Source organism: Chinchilla lanigera, unplaced genomic scaffold (assembly GCF_000276665.1).
Source record: "Chinchilla lanigera isolate Chin_1 unplaced genomic scaffold, ChiLan1.0 scaffold00025, whole genome shotgun sequence".
Classification (NCBI taxonomy): Eukaryota; Metazoa; Chordata; class Mammalia; order Rodentia; family Chinchillidae; genus Chinchilla; species Chinchilla lanigera.
In genome coordinates this window covers 6,432,524-6,447,463 of record NW_004955426.1, presented here as the reverse complement: position 1 = coordinate 6,447,463, position 14,940 = coordinate 6,432,524, and the positions used below count along the sequence as shown (strand labels likewise).

Below are 14,940 nucleotides of genomic sequence, written 5' to 3'. Positions count from 1 at the left end.
CCTAGAGGAGATTTGTGAGACCTTTTATAAATCATTTATCACAACTCAACAAACAACGTGATGCCAAAGTCATAAACACATAGACCAGGAGGCTATGCTGAGAGTCAGGCCTTTCTATTTTAGAATAACCTTGAGTTGGCAAAGGATCAGTTTCTCCCTTGAATCTTTGTTAATGCCCCAAAGGCCTCAAAATGGATAATAAACATTAACATAGACTTGACAAAAAATAGAGTAGATATTAGAATTGGTCTAAAGCACACAAAGTCTCATCTGACTTTTGTGGTTCCTGCTCTACCTTTGTACAGTAGAGGAAGTTTTCGGCCAGAGTAAATATACTATTGATGTCATTTTAGGTGTAAACATCTAATCCCTCACCTGGACACTTAATCAAATCTCGATGTCCCCATATATTGTTACTCCCAAAATATACACTTACAACTACCAATATATTGCTAACACTGACCTTGTTTGTATTTTGCATATGTATTTCATACATCACCACCTATTACTAACAAAATTAAAAGAAAATTTATTGTTTCACACCTTAAGCCACAAGAGTGCCAATAGTCTATTAAGCTATCAGTTATGAAAAGTCTCAAATAACCAATTAGTATTTTTCTGCATGCCAGTAAAATGCCATTTCCAATTTTCAAAAAAAACCATTCATTCCAGACCTTCAGTCCAGTATGAAATATCAGGCCATCTGTGTAGCACTTATTGTTTATTTCTAATGAGCTTACTGATTATTCACCTATTTATACCCATTTCCATTCATTCTGTTATTTATTTGATGTTAAAATGTTCTTGTTTTGGTGCCATTTCAAAATGCACTAAACAGAAGCTGGGGATTTAGCTCAGTGGTACAATGCCTGCCTGGCAAGCACAAGGTCATGAGTTCGATCCCCGGTACCGGAAAAAAAAAAAAAAGCACTAATTAATTCTATTTATTTTTACATCCCCATCATTAAAATAGATTTAGTTAAGAGGTTTGAGATTAGGAGTAAGGATGCAATGGTTCAGGTTGTTTTTCCTAAATTATAGTTTCTTTTATTTATGATTACCAGAGAGACACTGATCCTCCTTCAACATTACTTTTTGCTGCATACTCTACATGCTAATGTGTCTCCGTGAAACGCACACATTACTTTGGAATTCTGGATATTACCTTATGTGACAGTACTCCCTCACTAACAAAACCTACTTTGACAAATGGACATTTTCACATAAGGAGAGGAAATTCAAAGACTGAGAACAGATGAACATGTCAAAAAACACAATGACTTCAGAAGTGCCGGGAAGCTGTCTAACCTCCATTTTTCTCACTTTCTGGTCATCAGTATGGTTTGCAATTACTTTAACAAAGGGAAAAGATGTTATTCGACATTTCTTTAAAACTCTGCATTCAACTACCCCAGAAGAGCATACCACAGTGCCTTCAACTCATACTGGAGAGATTAATAGATACTTTCATGGTATCCATGGCAGTAGCTCCTATTACAGGCATGAAATGAACAGAAACACAGATAGCATGTTTATCTAGCACAAAGGAGATTAATGATTTTTTAAGGTGAATAAAGGAAATCTTAAGTCAGCCTTCAGAAACAATACAAAATTCAGTTTATACCAAAATAAACAGACAGGGTATTGTGGTGTTTGCCATTGCAACTCTGAAAACCTTCCTTAGACATCAGCTGCCTCAGCCTGGCCACAGTCCTGGAACAATCTGCTCCACCATGGAAATCTCCAGATTCATCAAGCCCATCATGAGCTACAAACCAAACAGAATTCTCTATGTGCTCATCGCCGGACCCCTGAACCCAAAAGGACAACAATAGACTGCTGTAACTGGATGGCTAGAAAAAAACAAAACCTTAGTGAGCAAAACAGGTGCTCTTCAGACTTGGCTCTGGGAACCTCTGAATATTCGAGCTCCAGGGGCTTCTATAACCCAGGAGCAATAGAGCGATTTATAAGGCTTTCAGAGAAAACTGTAGAATTTCTATTTTTATCTTGACCTTTCAAAATTCTGTTGGCTGTATTTTCAAAGTACATGGTAATGCATGTGTAGAATTTACAATTAGGTGCCTGTGTATGCACACACACATTTATGTTATTGAAAGGAACTGTTAATGCTTAATTTTTTGACCAATTTTGCATGTTTGTATCTGGTAATTTGAACATCTACATTGAAGGCAACAATATGCAATATAACTACCATTGTTATATTCATATCATCTTGCTTTTTGAAATTTTGTGTTGTTTCTAATGTACTTTTAATATTTTTATTCTCTTCTATATATATAGATATATAGATATAGATATATAGATATAGATATCTGACTATACATATACATACAAAGGGGTCCATACCTAAACAGGGTAAAACCAGTAGAATTGTATATAACAATTGGAGTGTTCCAGGAAAATTTCAATCAAACTTCTTTCCTTATCAAAATTAAAGACATATATAAACCTTTCCCACCATTATATCTGAAGATGTTTACCTACACCTAGGGAGAATCAATCTGCACTAATTGCTTTTACTGGGATAATTCTCCTGAAAGAATATTTCGTATTAGAGAAGAACAACACTCCCAGCTTCCCACTGAATTTTGAACTGGAATATAAAGACAAAAATAGATCAGTACAAAGTTAATGAATAACTTTATAAATAAGAAAGACACCTTGGAACCAGGATGGGGACATTTTTTGCGTTATAACCAGAGAAAGACTGGGTTGATGTCAAGATAAATAATAATGCTAGGAAGTTACTACACTAGAATAGAAAATATAGACACAACCAAAATATGTCAGTTGATGATTACATTTCTTTTCTTGCAAAGCAAAAGGAAAAGAGGACCAGGGAACAAAGCAATGTAAAAAATCCATCCTTGCCATTCTTCTTAGGGGTACTTAGTGCCGGCCTCAAGATACTCTTGGTGAGATCCAAGCCTGTTAGATGTCCTCCTCAGCTCTCTTTCTATATTCATAGCATCAAGCATAGCATTAATATATCATTTTATACCTCACATTAGTTCTTAAGGAAAATTTTGACCAATTTAGAGGAAATTTCAAGTGCCATTTAAAAGTACAGTTTTCAAGTTGGCTCCAAGTTGCATTGGAAACAACATTTGTATATAGACAAGATATATGGAATTTTTCAGGACTAATTCCTAAAAATGGACCATTAGTATGTGATGGTGTCACTTTGAAGAACAGCTGCACTAGTTAATGAACTGAGTTTTGAAATGTATTTTGCTCTACTATGGCATTTTATACTCTGAAATGCGAAGCTGGTATTTTTTTTTTTAATAGTCAGATGACATTTAACCATAGCTCATCTAGTTTCATCATTTCCTCATAATTTTTTTTTTTTTTTTGCGGTATTGGGGATGGAACTCATGACCTTGCATTTGCCAAGCAGGTGCTTATGCCACTGAGCTATATCCCCAGCCCTCATAATTTAAGCCAAGGTTTGATAAATTCACACTGTCAGGAGCCCTGTCTGACCTGCTGCCTGCTTTTCTACGGCCTAAGCTAGGACTCGTTTTTATAGTTTTGAATTGTTAAAAAAATCATAGTAAGAACAATGTGTCATGGTATGTGAAAATAATATATATTTCAAAATTTTAAGGCCCAGTAACAAAATTTTTTGAAACACAGCCATCCCTATTCCCTTACATGTTCTCTGTGGCTTCTTTCTTTTAGCAATGCCAAATTTCAGCAGTTGTAATACGTATTTATGGACCATAACATCTAAAATATTCACTATCTGAATCCTTACGGAAAAATATACTGACCCTTTGTGTAACGATCCAAAACTTGGGGTTACCTTTCTCATTGTTTCGTTAAATTTAGGCAACTCCTGACTTTTTGAAATATATTTGATTCTTTTAGTAATTATCAAAGGAGATTCGTTCTGAATGGCTTTGCCTGAACACAGGAAGAAAAAGAGAGATTCCTTCACATATGTAGAACTGTTCTAACTATCTGCATGGATCGTTTGTTCTAATGCCTGTCTTTACTTTAATTGTAGTAGTTAATTAAGGCTGCTAATTCATAATACATTTGTACCACCCTCCAACGCACTTTGTCTAAACACACACGGCCCCGACTGCATCCGAGCCAGACCTGCTGATTTAAGTCTTAAGAAAATGGGCTGAAGGACTTTTAAAATGGAATTGGATTGGCAGTGGGGACATCTCTCTGCAAAGGCTGACATCCTTCTTTTTTGGGAATAGTGTCTATCTAAGGGCTATCTCCATGGCAGTCCTAGACAGAGGACACATGCAGAAATACTACTGTCATGAAAGTATCCCGGAAACGTGGCTCCTCACTTTAAACACAATCTAATGAAACAGCTGATTCTTACCCAGCAACTTGATCACTGCAATAAAAAGTCACACAAAATGACAATGAGGCCAATGAGCTGCAGTAGGAGAAGCAGTGAGAGCAGGCTCGGGATTCAAGCTGCTGCCCTTTCTTAGAAAGATACTTTTCTTTCTTTCTTAGATACTTTTCCTTTGCCTTGGATGTTTCTCTTCCTAGAATATCCACTTCCCTTTTTTTTCTCCTGTCCGATTTGTACTCCAGGTCTGAGCTCCCATTGCTACCACAGCGAGGCATTTGCTTTGTGATGCCAAAGCACTTTGTATAATGCCCTTATTAGCAGACGTCTGCCTCATTATATCGCAGCTACTTTTCTCCACCTTCTTGTTAACATACCTGTCTGTATCTTTAAATGGATGGCTAGCTTCTTAGAGGAAAAACCCCTGTTCTGAGTTGCACCTCTGCCCTCAGCACCAAACTGGTGATGGGTGCTTTGTAAGTGCTCAGTCAAATGTGGTCAAAAGAACTCATCTTTCTTTTCTCTTTAAGTCACTTCTCATTATTCTCCCTGGTGAGATATTGTGACTTTATTCAAAATAAATATTCAGCCATAAAATAGAAAAATTTGACTCTCAGTGAAGGAATTTATTAAAAATTTATAACTGTACTGCGCTTGTAATACCACAGTGCTGTTAAAAGGGAACACCAATCTTACCCCCCTACCCATCACCTTCCGGGAGGTACCCTAGGTGCACGCCATGCAGGACTGCCCACAACACCTTTCTGTCTCAGGACGTCTCTTTCCCCTGTGCTGTGCATTTCTGGCCGGAAGTTGTGTCTGTCACACCACAGAAGCCAAAAGGCCACACCCTGTCCTCACCAGCCCCCTATTTACAGGAGAAGCCAAGCAGACCACTCTCCTGGGCCCTCAAGCGTCTAGGATGTAGTACAGGATGTGAGGCACCGACAGAAGTCCTTTGCCATGATGACTGCACACTGTCCAGACTGCCCCCGCTGAGTGATGCCCAAAAGCTGCTGGCTGACTCCAGATTTCTGTCTCCCCTTAGAATCTTCCTGCTTCTTAGACCCAGACCTCTGTCCATACTTTCATTCTCCTATAGCTTCTGTTCAACAAATACCTTTCTGTCTAAGATGACAAGCTTTCTCTAGGTGTTATGGTTTGTTGTCTGAATGTCCCCCCAAAGCCTTGTGAAGTCATGGGGCAGGCTTCTAGAGTTTATGATTGATTCATGATCCAATGTTGGAATTATAGATGTGAGTGCTACACCCGCCCTGGCGCAGACAGATTGCATACAGTGTACGAGAGGGAAGGAAGCTGCTTGCCACTGCTCCTCCCTTTTGCTCTTGTTGTTTTGGCTATCTTCAGCTGCCATGAACAGTTGTCCTCTGCCATGTGGCACTCTGCCTTGGAGCCAGCTGTATATAGACTGAAACCTCCACAGACTGTGAGCTAAATAAACCTTTCTTTCCTTAATTCTGGGCGTCAGGTATTTTGTCTCAGCAACAAGAGAAAAGCAACTAAGACCCTATCCTACAAAAAAAATTTTTTGACTGCCAAGGGACATTTCAGGCAAGACTATGGAGGCTAAGCTTAAATTTAGCTAAGCTAAGAAATAATTCAAATGTATTTTGTGAGTAATAATAATTGCTATTCTAGCATATACAAGGCCTTGGGTTCAATCCTCAGGACAAATACATATAATTATCGCTGCTGTTATACTTTGCATATGGAGCTCCTTTTTGTGTAATTTTCAATCTTCAAAACTCTACATGAAGGTATCATTCTTCTCCTCCTCTTAGGGATAAGAAAGCAAAGGTGGAGTGAGGATGAACCAGAGGTGCCTGTCCGTGGCACAGCTTGGCTCCAATCTCTGCTTTCCCTTTTCCTCTTCACTCTGCACAGCAGTGTAAATGGTGGTACACTTGTTCTCATCATCAATAAAATACCAAACATTTACATTGTGGTACTTACACACTTTGCATTTATCAATACTGTGATCAAATCCTATTTAACTGATAATGTACCTTGCAACCTTATAAAATGTAATTATTACTTTACACATAAGGAAAATAAAAATAAGATGACTGGTCAATATCCACAGCTAGGCAATAGTAGAACTAAAATATATTTGTACCAAGTGGTATCAAGCCTCATACTCCACACTCCTTTCTCCATACTCCCATGAAGACCTCTTCAACAAGTGCTTTGAAACTACAAAATACTCAAGCTCCAAATCCAGCATTTGCATGAGCTGACTGTGTGATTCTGATGACTTAAATTTTTATCTATAAGGTGAAAAATATTCATAAATATCTAACATAACCTAGCAATGCTTTTATGAATGAAAATTAGGAATAATTTCAAAGTGCTCCAAAAGCTGCCATTCATGTGAGCAGTTACTGCTAGAAACTGTAACCTGCAGCTTTAATTAGTTGAAAGGTTTTGTCGTGTTTATTGGTGTGGGGTTAAGATATGTGCATGAGTCAAGCAGGATGGCTCAAATCTGTAATCCCAGGCCTTTGGGAGGCTACAGCAGGAGGATTTCAAGTTCATGCTCTGCCTGAGAAAGTTATTTAACAAGACTTTGTCTCAAAATTTAAAAAAAAAAAAATAGGACTGAAGATGTAGCTCACACAAAGGCCCAGGATTCAATCCCCAGTACCCGCAAAAAAGAAAGACAAAAGACAAACTACCCATGAATGAGACTCACTTACAAAATATCATGGCATGCTTTTGAGAGAAAACATATGTTCACTTCTCTTCATATGCCTGTGGTATGTTTCAAAGAAGGCACACAACAGGCAAAACTTGAAGAGGAAGGTGAGGTATATCATGTATTTTTAGATCAAGAGTTCTCAATTGGGGGCAATTTCAGCCTACAGCAAATGGTTGGCGATGTCTGAAACATTTCTGGCCATCACAATTAGGGGAGTACTAGTGGTGTTTGGTGAATACAGGACAAGGAAACTGCTAATCGTTCTAGAATGCACATGACAGCCTCTAAACAAAGAATTATCTGGGACAAAATGGTGATAGTGCTGAGGTCTGGAATGCCTGGCTAAGCCCTTGCGTGATTGTTACCTAGAACTTTATTCTAAAGAGGCTTTTGGCTGAGTACAGTGTATTTCTGTTATGCTTTGTGCTTTTCCCTGAAATGGCATCTGGAGATTTTAAAGGACACACATCTGCTTGAGCCACATGTGGATAACTGGGAATTACCCAATATAATTGCTTTTATGCAGGGCTGCTGACCCAAATGACTAGATACAAATGCTACAAATGAATCACTTGACACGTGATATCAAATTTTAATTAGGCAAAATTGAAAGGAAATTCAAATGGGAAAATTATTGTTTCTTTCTCAAACACCAGAATAAATACAAAAATATTCATTAATGATTCCAAGATAGAGGGAAACAAGTTACATGTAAGATGAAAGGAGAGAAATAAACACATTTTCCATGCTTATCCCCCAAAAGCTAATTACAGGGTAATAAAACTGAGTGAAAAATAAGATTCCTGTCCCAATCTAGGGACAATTTTCTTTATAGTTAAGAATTTGTTTTCTAGGCTCAAAATGACTAAATTTATGGCTGAAGTTCAGGGAGTTTGGCATCAGTTTACTCCCTATTTTCTGTATTCACATCCAATACAGGATATTGTCAAGGATACTTATTCTGTTGCTGCTGTCCTTGGTCCTGAGCATCGCATTCTCTCCCCTGAGATCAGGTTGGTAGAAAGAACTCTTCCTGCCCTGACATACCCTGTTATATTAACACCTACAACAATGTAGCTTGTGCCTCTGAAGCCTGAGCACCTTGTAGTCACTGAATGCAGTTAGGATGAGTTCACAGTTCACTGAGGAGTCTATAACTTCACTGGACACATACTGAAATAAATTATTTCTGTTTTCAATGTATGAAAAAATCTATCAACATAATTTACAAGCTATAAGACAGATGAGAGTTACAAAACTAACTATCTCATGATCTCATATCACAATTAACTATATGTAAAAATGGACTGAAATCTTCTGAAGACTTTCTTGAAAAGAACACAGGATATTTTTGTGAAGTTAACCAACTTTAATAAAATGGTAGGAATAATATAGTACAATACAAATATTTCAAATTTTACTTGTTTTAAAATAAGATTACACAATAAAATTACTTTTTTTTCTAAGACTTTGCCAGCTTTGTAATTAGATAATAAGTCTCACATAACTAGCCCCTACCTCGGAAGAATTCTTCTGTACAATAATATGATGTTTAGGAATGTGAACTCTGTGTGCAGGACAGCCAGCTTTCCAGGATACCTCTCCCAGTTCTTAGCTATGTTATCCTAGATAGTCCATGATCTTCTGCTTCATAGTTCTGCTATCTGGAAAATATGCATAATACAAATAACTTACATAGTGTTATGAGGAACTAAATGGACCATTCATAAAAATTGCTTGGTAAAGTACCAGACCATAGCCTTTAACAATTTTAATCATCATCATTATTATCATTAACATTAACATTCATGTTCTTATTATTGTTTCCTAATCAGAGCACCTTGTCCTGCTGCCAAACCTTTGCCTCTGCCAGTGCTATTCCTTGGGATGTTATAGTTTTTGGACTGTACACTCTAGATCCAGTGGTTTCCATAGAAATCCCTATCTCTAGTCAAATAAGATGGTTTCTGTGTTGGCTTAAACTTGAACATGGAAAGAGACTACTCTACAAGCAAAATCTGGTAACTTTTATTGCACTGAACTGAGAAGGTCAAGCCCTGACCCACGTCTGTCTGTCTCTGTCTCTGTCTCTCTCTGTCTCTCTCTCTGTCTCTCTCTCTCTCTTTATCTCTCTCCCCTTTCCTCTCCCTCTCCCTTCTCTCTCTCCTTCCCTCTCCCTGTCTATCTGTCTGTCTCTCTCTCTCTCTCTCTCTTTCTCCTTTTCTCCATTCAGACACCTCCACCTGAAGAAAGCTATATCATTATATATCATTGTTCCCTCTACATGCCTCAACATCCCCAACACTATTTAGGGGGATATTTTCTGCATCTTCATGCTTCAAGTCTAAAACTAAACTTGGCTCAGAGGCACCAAGATGGCAGAGTGGTAAGCACCATAGAAAGAGCTTCTCTGAGAGTCACAGTCCAGATGCTGGAATATAGCAATGTGAAGAAGACAAGAAGGATCTGAAGTGTGAATTGAAGCCCACAGAGAAAATCAAGAGAAAAATATCAATGAGGAAGAAGGAGGTAGCTGGCAGTACCTTTTCCCTGAGATGGGACTCACTGCACAAGAGGAGCAATTAAAACCTGTGGACACACAGTGACTTCTGGTGACCCCAGAGACCTCCACAAAGAGATGCATCAGTGGAGGGAAGCAGTGGATGTGAATGAATGCACTAGCTTGCAGTGAGTGATGAGGTCTCACTTTTCCCATATGAGTGAATAACTGACCAGGAGACACCTTGGAGAGGGGCCAATTGAGCTCAGAACTCAGCACCTGTTGGCTCCATCTAGTGGCTCTCGGACGCGCTCAGGCCCATAAAAGGTGTGCTGACAGCTACAGGCCAAATGAGTCTGTTCTTGGCCAGAAGGTGCAGGCTCCCTGAGCTTACCCACTGCCCTGTAAAAAAGCTACTGCTGACTTGCTGGGATAAACCAACATGGATCAGGACTGTCTCCACACACTGTCTACCAATGACAGCAGAGACACTCTTTCAGTTTACTTTCTCTCTCCCTCTCTCTCTCTCTCTCTCTCTCTCCCTCCCTCTTTCTTTCTCTCTTGTTTTTTCTTATTGTGGTTGTTTATTTTTTTTTGTTTCCATTTTTTCTCCTTCCTTGTTTGATCTTGTTCTTAAAATGAGTGTGAACATGGCTTCTAGGCCCTTTGTGGTTGTTCTGTTCTGTTCTTCTTTTTACCTCTTCCTTCTCTCTTTCCCTCCAGGTTTCTGCACCAGTTTCCCAAAGTTAGCATGATCCCCCTTTGTCCTTCAGCTTTACTTCTAGTCTCTTCCTCTTCTTTTACCTCTCTATTTTTCCCTAACCTCTTTTAAATTTTAATTCCTGAGGATAAAATTAACATACTAAAGACTTATATACTGCATATAATTTTCTGGTATCTTTTAGATTTTGTTAATAACCACAAATCTAGTTCATACAGGTAAGGACAGCAAATTAATGGTTACCTCATTTTTTAGGCTGTGATTGATGCTACTGTTACTGCTGATGGTTCCACTTTAGCCAAAAGTGACATAACTGTTCTACACATCTAATCTTCATGGTATTCCAAAACTGAGATTGACTAAGGGTCATAGACAATACTGTGACACAGTGCCAAAGAAGCAGAGGCTGGACCAAACAGGCAGCAACTTCTCATCCTCAACAAATTGAAGATGTGGGATCTTGTAACAGATTCAAAATCCAAAAACCACTTGTTACACCTTGAAGATACCTCTGAAAGTAGTCATTTCTTAAGGATTCTAAATACTAGCAATAAGGCAACCCACCATAGGCAATTTACAAGCATCACCCAGGAATTAAACTATAAAAAGAAAATAAGAAGACACTTAAGCAATATGCTACCCTAGACATCCAGTTCATCAAAGGCAAACCCAGGAGGCAATGAAGGGGGGGAGATCCAAAAGCCACCCACCTAGCCTCTCTGAAGTGGTAACAGAAAAGCAATTAAATGAGGCTTTAGAAAAAAGTCAAATCAGAAATAATTTCTCAGGTAACTGTAATGGTGGTGTCCACAGTGAAAACCATGTCTGGTGACTCTGGAGCAGATAAAACAAAAATAGAGGAGCTTAAGAAAATTATGGAGGCCATGAGTGCTCAGCATAGGAAAGAAATGGAATCAATAAGACAGATTCCAGTAGCTCTTCTGGAAAATAAAAATTCACTGAAAGTATCCACAGCAGATTAAACCAAGGTGAGGACAGAATCTCAGATATAGAAGACAGGCTTGTGGTTAGCAACTGTGAAGAGAAACATTTCTTATAAATAGCAAGAGACCATGAGAAATCCATACAGAAGCTGCTAGACAATACAAAGAAGAATAATATAAGATTGATTGGAATAGATGAAAAAGCAGGAGATAGCACAAATGATATAAAAACAACTGTTCACAGACATCATGGCAGAAAAATTCCCTGGCAGGGAGAAAGAATTTGACATGCAGTTAAGTAAGTCATATAGAACTCCAGTTATCTATGATCAAAAAAAAATCTTCTGCTGGGCATATCATAATCAACATTCCAGAAATTCAACACAAGAATAGAATATTAAAAGCTGATAGAGAAAAGAAACAAATCACCTATAAAAAAGAGCCCATCAGAATCACAGCTGACTTCTCAGACATACCCTTCAAGTCAAGGAGAGCTTGGAGCAAAGTATTTCAAGTTCTAAAGGAAAGCAACCTTCAACTCATATTGATGTACCCCACAAAACTATCTTCCAAAACTGATGGAGAAAGAAGATACTTCCATGACAAACAACATCTGAGAAAATTTATGAAGGATATTCTAGAAACAGATAACAAGGACTACAACTCCATGAACCCCAACAGAAGGAATCCACTGGGCAAGGGAAACAATAAAAAAGAAGGAGGGAAAAAAACAGGGAGTCAACAAAAGGAAAATAACATGACAAGGATAAGGCAATATGTATCAGTTATAATCATCAATCCTAGTGGTCTCAATTCACCAATCAGAAAACACAAACTGGTAGAATTGATCAAGAAGCAAAATCCAACAGTATGTTGCATACAAAAAATACATTTAATTAAAAAAGAAATTCAAAGACTGAAAGTCAAAGAATGGAAAACAATATTCCATACAACATGAACCTAGAAAAAAGAAACAGTAGCTATTCTATTTGCAGACAAAGTGAATTTCAAGCCAAAACTGATTAAGAGAGATAAAGAAAGTCACTATATACTTGTAAAGGCAACATTCAAGGAGAAAAAGATAACAGTCATAAAAAATATATGCAAAAAATACCAGTGCCCCCAACTATACAAAACAAATGTTAACAGACATAAAAAATAAAGTAAGCACTAATGCCATTTTATTGGGGGATCTCAATGCCCCACTGTCCCAAAAAGACAGATCAACTAGACAAAAATTCAATAATGAAATATTAGAATTGAATCAAGGTTTTCAACAAATGGACTTTGTAGATGTCTACAAAGTGTTCCACCCCACAACACCAGAATATACATTATTCTCAGCTGCACATGGAACATTTCTGCAAAATAGACCACATACTGACCTGCAGAACACACTTAAATAAATGCAAAGAATTGAAATTATCCTGTACATATTATCAGACTGTAGTGCAATGAAAATGGAAATCAATGGCAAAAGAAACCACAAAACTTCTTAAACACCTGGAAATTAAATAGCACCCTCGCAAATAATCAATGGATCACAGATGAAATTAAAGAAGAAAGTGTCTATAATTAAATGACAATGATAATACAACATATCAGAATTCGAGGAACACAATGAAAGCAGTCTTAAGAGATAAATTTATAGCAGTGAACACCCATACCAGGAAAATGAGAAAGTACAAACAAAAAACTTAATAGTGAACCTCAAACTTCTATAAAAAGAAGAACAGGCTAAACCAAAAGCTCACACAAAGGAGGAAATTATAAAAATCAGAACAGATATTAATGCATTAGAGACTAAAAAGCTGCAAAGAATCAGTGAATCAAAGAATTAGTTTTAATATTGAGCTCTGTGAATCATTTTGACTTGAGTTTAGTGCATGGTGATAGACTTGGGTCTATTTTCAGTCTTTGGCAGGTAGCAAGCCAATTTTTCCAGCACCGTTTATTAAACAGGCTATCATTCTTCTGATGAGTTTGTTTGGATCCTTTATCAAAGATTAGGTGGCTGAGTATGTTTGTGGTTGTGGCTGTTTCTTCCAGTCTGTTCCATTGATCCTCAGGTCTGTTTTTTAGCCAGTACCAGGTTGATTTTATTACAGTAGCTTTGTAGTATAATTTCAAGTCAGAGATTGTGATTCCACCTGACTTGTCCTTGTTGCCCAGGGTTGCTTTTGCTATTCTGGGTCTCTTGAAATTTTGTATGTATGTATATACAGGATAGTTAACATAGTTGAGCTACTGTCTTCTATTTCTTTGCTGAAAGAAACAATTAATGATTCCTTGATTGATCAATATTGCATGTCTTTATTTGTTTTCCTGAGAAACCACTTTGAAGATATCAATATGTAATTCAACAAGCATTGTTAATTTCCTACCACTTTGTTTGTAACTCTGTATTGTTTGTATTGCTCTTTTGCTATTTTTTAAATAGTTGTGTTTGTTAATGTTTTCCTTATTTTATTTTTAAAATAAAAAAAGAGTTGGTTCTTTGAAAGATTAAATAAAATTGCCAACCCCTATCCAAACTTATCCAAATAAAAGGAAGACAAGACTCAGATACATGCAGTTAGGGATGAAAAGTCTGAAATCACAACAGACCTTGAAGAAATCTAGAATATCATCTACACCTACTTTGAAAACTTGTATTCTAATAAAATGGGAAATGCAGGGACTGATGAGATAGTTCAGTGGCACAGTGCCTGTCTGGCAAGCACAAAATCCTGAATTTGATTCCTGGTACTAAAAAAATGGAAAATGTAGAATAAATGGACATATTCCTAGATACATGTAAATTGCCAAAGCTGAATCAAGACTATATAAAATTCCTAAATAAACCAATATCAAACAATGAAATTAAAGATGTAATTAAAAACCTACCAACAAAGAAAGGCCCTGACAGATTCACTGCTGAATTCTACAAGAAATTTAGAGAAGACTTAACACCACTACCTCTCAAACTCTTTAATGAAATTGAAGAGGAAGCAATACTCCCAAATTCATTCCTGGAAGAAAACATTACCCTGATACCAAAACTGAAGAACTACCCAACTAAGAAAGAGACCCATAGGCCAATCTTCCTAATGAACATAAATGCAAAAATCCTCAGTAAGATACTGGCAAACAGAATTCAACAAATCATCAAGAAGATTATACCCCATGAACAAGTAGGATTCATCCCAGAGATGCAAGGATGGTTCATCATACATAAATCATTAAATGAAATGTGCCATATTAATAGAGCCAAGAGCAAAAATCATATGGTCTTCTCAATATGCAGAAAAAGGTTTTGATACAGTCCAACACTCATTCATGATAAAAACCCTAAAGGAAATTGGAGTAGATGGTCTTTATCTCAATCTGATAAAAAGCCATCTGAAAACCCAACAACCAACATCATACTAAATGGACAAGAACTGAAAGCATTCACTCTAAAATCAGGAACAAAACAAAGATGTCCGCTGTATCCACTCTTATTTAACATAGTCTTGGAAATTTTGTTTTGTTTTGTTTTGTTTTGTTTTGTTTTGTTTTGTTTTGTTTTGTTTTTTTCTGGTACCAGGAATCAAACTCACAACTTTGCACTTGCCAGGCAGGTGCTGTGCTGCTGAGCTAAATCCTCAGCCCTCAGTCTTGGAAATTTTAGGCAAAGCAATTACATAAGAGAAAGAAATAAAAGGAATACCAATAGGAAACAAAAAT

The 14,940-nt window shown here is 37.3% G+C and overlaps 1 long non-coding RNA gene across 2 annotated transcripts in view; it reads right to left on the bottom strand.

The window, feature by feature from the left end:
* LOC102013737 overlaps window positions 1-14,940 on the bottom strand; it is a 91,782-nt gene that overhangs the window by 45,169 nt on the left and 31,673 nt on the right. For both annotated transcript variants that reach the window (XR_001234306.1, XR_261193.2), the window contains exon 2: window positions 8,586-8,731. This is a non-coding gene — a long non-coding RNA (uncharacterized LOC102013737). The remainder of the gene's footprint in view (window positions 1-8,585; window positions 8,732-14,940) is intronic.